Genomic DNA, 6,951 nt, shown 5'->3' with positions numbered 1-6,951 from the left:
ATATATATATATATATATATATATACATAATGTTTTGCAGGGACTGTAAGTGGCACACTATTGGGAAGGCTAGTAATGAACAAATTAGGTAAATTTCTGAAGAAAAGTAGGTTAATTATGAAACATGAATGCTTCTTTCGTTTTGTCCACTATAAATGATCCGTTTTATAGACCTTTCCTTGATTATTTGAAAATTACTTAGTCCTAAATGTTGTTATATCAGTGGTCTATATCAAACACTTTGGTTGTAAATGTTGCCAAGTTGTTTTTAACATTACAGACTAGTAGCAAGTACAGCTGCAAGTACTCAGAGGAAGGAATGATATAGGCCTACTAATGATATACAAAACTATTGTTATTTCATCACACTCTTGATTCTTCAGTATTGTCTACATGCAGTATTTCCGTTATAGACATCATTCACTGAATAAACAAGTTGTGTCACTGTGTTTCAGAATACTCTCCCGTAGGTGGAAATGTTAAGGTGGGGTACTACCCAATGCCAAGAATATTGTCATTTCTAGAAATCACTTAAGTTGTAGCTTGTAAAATGCCTGTTCCCAATCTACTTTACATTCAATTATCCATTAGGCCTACCCCGTGATTTTGAGCTCTAACACATGACTTTATTGCAAATTTGACCTGTTCAAAGAAAACGATAGCAATGGTGGATAAAAATATTGTTATTTCATTGCATTCTTGTTGTCTACATGTAATATTTCCGATATAAACATCATGTATGAAGTTAATCATCCAATAAGAAAAATGCCACCTAAAATAAAATAAAAAATAAATAAAAATTGTGAAAAAATGCTGAGTCAGCACTTTTGCATCAGTGATTTTTCAAAGAAAAACACAATTATGTTTCTCTTTAAAAATCAAGCACAGTAACATGGTATTTGTTTTATATGTTTTAATGAAGTACATTTCAGTAGATCATTTATGAAAGTTTTATGAAATTGAGAATATTGCTAATATGTTTTCCTGACATTTTTACATATATGTAATCCTATGCAATGACTAATTTTGCAATATTAGCCCCTGGATAGTCTTCTACCTTATGCCAAGAAAAATCGCTATTTGCATCAAACCCACAATTAAGCTTATTTATCATATTGCAAGGCAAAGACCTATCATTTTATACTTTCATTCTGGGATGCCATGCAAATCCTCTCTGTACTTTTGACAGTGCAATTTGAGTAAATAAACATAACTACAACCAGTGTTTTCTCGCTGATACACATGATACACACAATAACAAGCACATAATTCAGTTAGAAATTGTCGGAGCACATTTAACTAATTTGCAGGTCTCCAGATATTTATGGAAAGTGAGTGTTACATGCACAAGTCCAGCACACATTTTCATCTTATTATACTGAATAACTTAAATTCACAGTGAAAATTTGTGAAACCCAACTAGTGTTTTCTTTTCTCTTTTTTCAAATTTGGTTGCCAAAAAACAAAGTGGCTGCCACTGAAAGCAACAATTCTGAGGAATATTTCAGAACCTTTGCTGAATAGAACACTTTATCCATAACATGATTTCACATAATGTCTATGTTAAATTTCTGCTAGTTCCATTCACAATTCAATGTTCATAAATGCAGATAACCCTGGATAAGTCAAAGTTCGAATTTTGTCAGCAGTACATTTTTTAATCAAAGTTGACAGAGCATGCGTATTTCACATTCTTTTACAAACTTTAAAATAGTCATGATGTACATGTTTTAAGATAATGGAAACAAACATGATAATTTGTTCTTTCGCATTTTCTGCCAGCCGTCACTGAGAAATCCTTGATCATGCAAATCAGAACCAAAGGGGTCTAAAGTATTAGTATCATTACGCAATGTGTGAGCCTACCCACAATTCTCCTTGATCCTTAGTGGTATTGCTTAATCACAGAAATCAATTGTGAAAGATGTAAACAGGGCGAAACTTATTTCCGATTTCCACTTTACCGGATTTTCAGAACTTACTTTTAATTTTTTGGTATAGTTCTAAACGTTTTGAAAGAAATCCGTTTCTCATGACTGGTTTCTCCAAATGTAGAAATTATTGCGGTTTTTCGATATGATTTGAGTTGGGCTGGTTATCTTCCATTTTTAGTTGAGTACACTCGTCTATGTTTACAGCCGAAATATTGCGATAGTTGAAGATCAATGTCTATAGACGATAAGCTTATTATATACAAAATTAAACAAATTTAACAAATGGGAACCATACAATTTTGCAAACTATTTATGAGGACAGAGGCGGGTGGTTTAATTTTTCACAAATGTCAACAATGAGCAGGGAGGAAATTTGAATTCCCGTTATAGGGCCTAATATTTCAATGTAAAACTTCCCAAATGCATATGAAATATTCGTACATTTCCAAGGATTTTTTATGACAGCTGCATCTTTGAAGTAACGGTTACAGGTGATATTGAATTTCTTCCTATATGCCTATGGTGAAAAGATTGAGCGTATTTCAAGTCCTCGCATAGCCCTGACATTTTACTTTCAGAAATAGTCCTTCCATTAAATGTTTATTTGTTTTAATAATTGCCCAATCTGGTACTGTGCAAGATACGACACAACAAAACTCGTACAACTGTGTGTATGGTAATGCTTCAAAAAGAACATCCAGTGTACATGATGTATTTCATTTGCGTGATTAACACAGCAAAAAATATGTCAAACGTGCAACTTGAAGAAACAGCGGCTGCATGTAGATTTTTAATAATAACAATAGTTTTCGCCATTAATATCGCGCTCTGCTAAAAATAACATCGCAATCTAAAGGGAAAACAAAACGTTAGATCTCCCCCAGATTGGTAGCGCGCACTTTCTCTGCCGAAAACAACATATTTAATCCAAAATCGCAATTATTTGAGCACGGCCAACTTGTCGTGATACGCGATGGCGGCATATCGCGTATGGATATCGCTTCGTGAGGCGGCTTTGAATATTCGTGTCGTGTGAATTGAAAAAAGCGTGAAGTAGGCGGCCACACGCTACAATATATTATATACCGTGAGGAAATTCACAAAGTCATTCAAGTTTTTTCCAAATTTCTTTTACAAACGCGAAGAGAGAAGAACTTCTCAAAATAGCCTAAATATAAACTACGTATGGAAATTTAAGTCAAATGTGCGACTCACCTAAAGAACCTCAAATTATTAGAAAAATACATCAGTATTTTCAAATGATAATGAAATGAAATGAATCATGAAATTATATCCCTACCTTCACCAAGAGGTTCGAGAAATGAAATACATTACTGTAGAGGCTGAGGACGAAAACTACTTACAAATTCAAACGGTTTTGGACCAAGGCGCACGGAGAAAGATTATACGTTGCCATACACTGAACACTCCGAACGCACGTGGACTTGAAAAGGAGGGACGAATTTTTGTTGGTTTGCGAGAGGTATTTTTGAGTGTTGGTAAGCCTTTGCTTAAACTCAGATAAAGCCCTTTGGGGATCAAAATCGTGTGGCAGGGGGAGGGGAGTGGAAATTTCCTATGGAAAATAAAGTAGGAGGGGATTTTCAATCATCAGTGTGGGCGGGCGGTCGTTAGCAGCTTTCAGATTCCCCATACCCCATAAGTTCGGTTCAGAGCGCTTTAGAATAGTATATATATATATATATATATATATATATATATATATATATATATATATATATATATATATATATATATATATATATATATATATATATATATATTATATATATATCGTTGTTACAATTCCTCAAAAAATATCTCATGATCTGCCCCACACCCTCAATCTGATTAAGGTTACTCTACGGTGCCTTGATTGTGGCCTTGACTCGGATATACCCGTTTACCGAGATAAGTAACTTATTCCACGAGAATTTGAGTGCTGTTCCCGACAAACTATTAAATAAGGGGCGTACGTGGGGAGGGGGGCCTCACCTCCGATTGGGTGCATGATTGAAAGTGCAAACTTCAAGCACAAACAAATAAGGGTTCAACAATCTGTATCTTTGGCAAAATACTATTAGTTAGTTCGTTTTCAAAATCAAGGGAAATGTTCCCACATTTTGACACTAGAGACTATGAAGAAAATTTAGAATTTTTAATTACAACAATGTCTGTCGACCCGGCAAATTTTGTCAGTAATGCTTTTCGTTAGAGAAAGGAATCTGTGTGTAACGTTTAAGTATATGTTTACGCCTGTATTGCTTCAGTGTCTTATAAGCCTATAGGAGCTCAACGCAACAATACAGAAGTCCAGACATGACACTTTAATAAATGAACATAACATAACATAACACAACACAACATAACATAACATAACATAACATAACATAACATAACATAACATAACATAACACAACATAACATAACATAACACAACATAACATACCGTGGCGTCAATCGCAGTGTCACATTAGTCTCTCCACTCTAAGATCAGGAGACGTACGGGTACGTGTCGAATCCGTGGCAAAACTCGTCCAACTGTTTTCCTTTAGCCTCACATTTAAATGTACAAAGGATAAGGACACCTTTTTATGTTTTTCATTAAAACGTTATCAAAAGATAATAAGTCTATAAGCCCGTTTTGATTATGGCTACTCCGAAAAAATTCTAAGAAAACCGAGGGTACCCCCTCTCACCAAACGGGGGGGGGGGGTCTAATAACTCTAATTGCGTCCATTCTTTCCGTCGTATCTGCAGATACATTACTCGAAACGAAGATTTTCTAGTGTCTATGCCCAAGAAAAAGAAAACAAAAAGCTGTATTTTTGTATTTCTCCTTTTCATGTGTACGCGACTTCAAATTATCTCCTGCTCGTTCAGTGTATAAGTATGCGGCAACGTGTTCTTTCCAAAGTAAATGAACTGTACGCCCATATAATTACTTAAGTTAGCGACAGTGTAGCAACAAATCGAAGAACTTGTTATATTTGTCCAAATCTTTTGTTACGCAGACATTGTGATATTTAATTGAATTCCCGCCAACTCGAAAAACAAGCTCAGGTTTGATGGATGAGGTTAACCCACAGCTAGTTTGTCGTTGATTCAGCTATAACTAGCAACATTTCAGCCAGTTGATAAGGCAACTTGAGCGTCCGACCCCACGTAACGGAAACATTGCATTAGTATTACAAGAACCAGTGATGCCATGGCGGCACCGATATCATTTAGGCCTGTCTTGTTTAGTCGAAGCTTACATATTTGCGTATTTCACAAAAGCACATTCAGAGTATTTTTTCTTCTATTCGATCTATTTATTATATCTTATTTTTCACAATAAACATGTAGGTCGTGATATTAGTCAAATGTCACGGTGTAGCGGTTTACCGGGTTTTCAGTCCCAGGTGCCGTAGATTGCGTGGCGAAATCGCACCCTGACTGTGACTGCGTTCAGCGCGTCCGCTAAGTTGCAATTAGCGTAGAGAACGAAAAATAAAAATTGAAATTTAAGTTATGCAGGATTATTTCATATTGTATTCAAAGGTTCTGCACTGCCATCGCTCACTGTGTGGCAGTTAGATTATATTAAGTGTCTTCGTTAAGAGTTTTTCCTTGTATTTGCAGTGAGATTTCTGAGACTCTGTTATTTTTAACACGATTGAAACTAATTTGGGATAATTGGATTTCATATTTATAAAATTTCTCAAAAGTGTTAGGTGCTCTTTAGCTGATTGTTGCAATATTACAATTTACTCATAAAAAGTGTGTAATTTAAAAAGAAAAGCAGATGAGCTTACATTTGCAGGTTAAAACGACATAATTTCACCATTCAATTATCCCAAATTAGTTCCAATTGTGTTTCCTTTTCTCTTCTGAGTTCATGTAACCCATTTCATCCCTACCATGGAATGATGTGTATTAATTAATAAAGCAATCTTTAATATTTGGAAAAATAACGAATCTTGTATTCCTTAGGATTTTATACGTGAAACTACGCAAGAGGCTGAGGGGGAAAGTGTCAGAGGGGTTGTCCCCTATCTGGCTTGGAAAATTTGGAGAAATTGATGTGTGGAATGGTGCGGTGTTTTTAATTTGCTTGTTTACTAAGTAAAACTGTTAGAACATCTCAAAAGGGGCAGTACGAGAGGATGGACCACCTCTCAAATCGAAAATTTTAAGAAATTGATGTGTGCAATGATGCAGTCTGAGAGGTGTTTCAATTTGTTTTGCACTCGGTCGGTAAAATTGTTTGAAAATGACATTGAACACTGATATTTTTATTACATTTTTTGCATGATTAGTGTTTGAGTCACAATATTCAACAATCAAACAATGACAATACATTTTGTTAATTTAAACATTTCTCAGTTTGCCGGAGATTACGACCAAAGAATGTGGATGAATGGAAAATCTGTTACCTTCTTGTGTCTTTCTCCAGCTGCCAGCTTCTAATGAAACGCCTGAATAGGGTATGGTTAAATGTCAAAATGGTTATTGAACTGAAGTCAATTAAAATATATGTTTCTGTGATAATAAAGGGTGAATTCATAACAGTTCGACGAATGCATGAGAACTCACAATTTGGCCAGAACACAATTTTTACTTTTGTGCAGTGTGATGAAGAAATTATACGACAGTTTTTGTCTGAGAGCATCGAAAGATGGAATGTTGTTCGATACACACATTCTACTGGCACTGCAGTCACGTGGTAAACTTAAGAGAAGATATGCCACTCTGAGGTTATCCATGTTTTTCTAAGTGTACAGCCACCATAAATGCTTTGGTTGCATCTGGAAAACACACAAATACTGGACTTTTGAGATGACTGTAGTAGCCTAAGGAAATTATTTCTTTCACGGTATAAATACAAAAATCAGTACAATGTTTCTGTTAAAAACCAAACTGAAAATCTGTAGTATTCAGACAATCCTGACAACACTTAATGTTAAAATATGAATCATATTATCATTCTGACTGGAATTCCATAGAGCCAGTCATAACGCGTCGGTGTGTTTCA

This window comes from Ptychodera flava, chromosome 21, assembly GCF_041260155.1.
Source record: "Ptychodera flava strain L36383 chromosome 21, AS_Pfla_20210202, whole genome shotgun sequence".
Lineage (NCBI taxonomy): Eukaryota > Metazoa > Hemichordata > Enteropneusta > Ptychoderidae > Ptychodera > Ptychodera flava.
The sequence above is the reverse complement of the archived record's forward strand: the minus strand, read 5'-3'. Positions refer to the sequence as shown.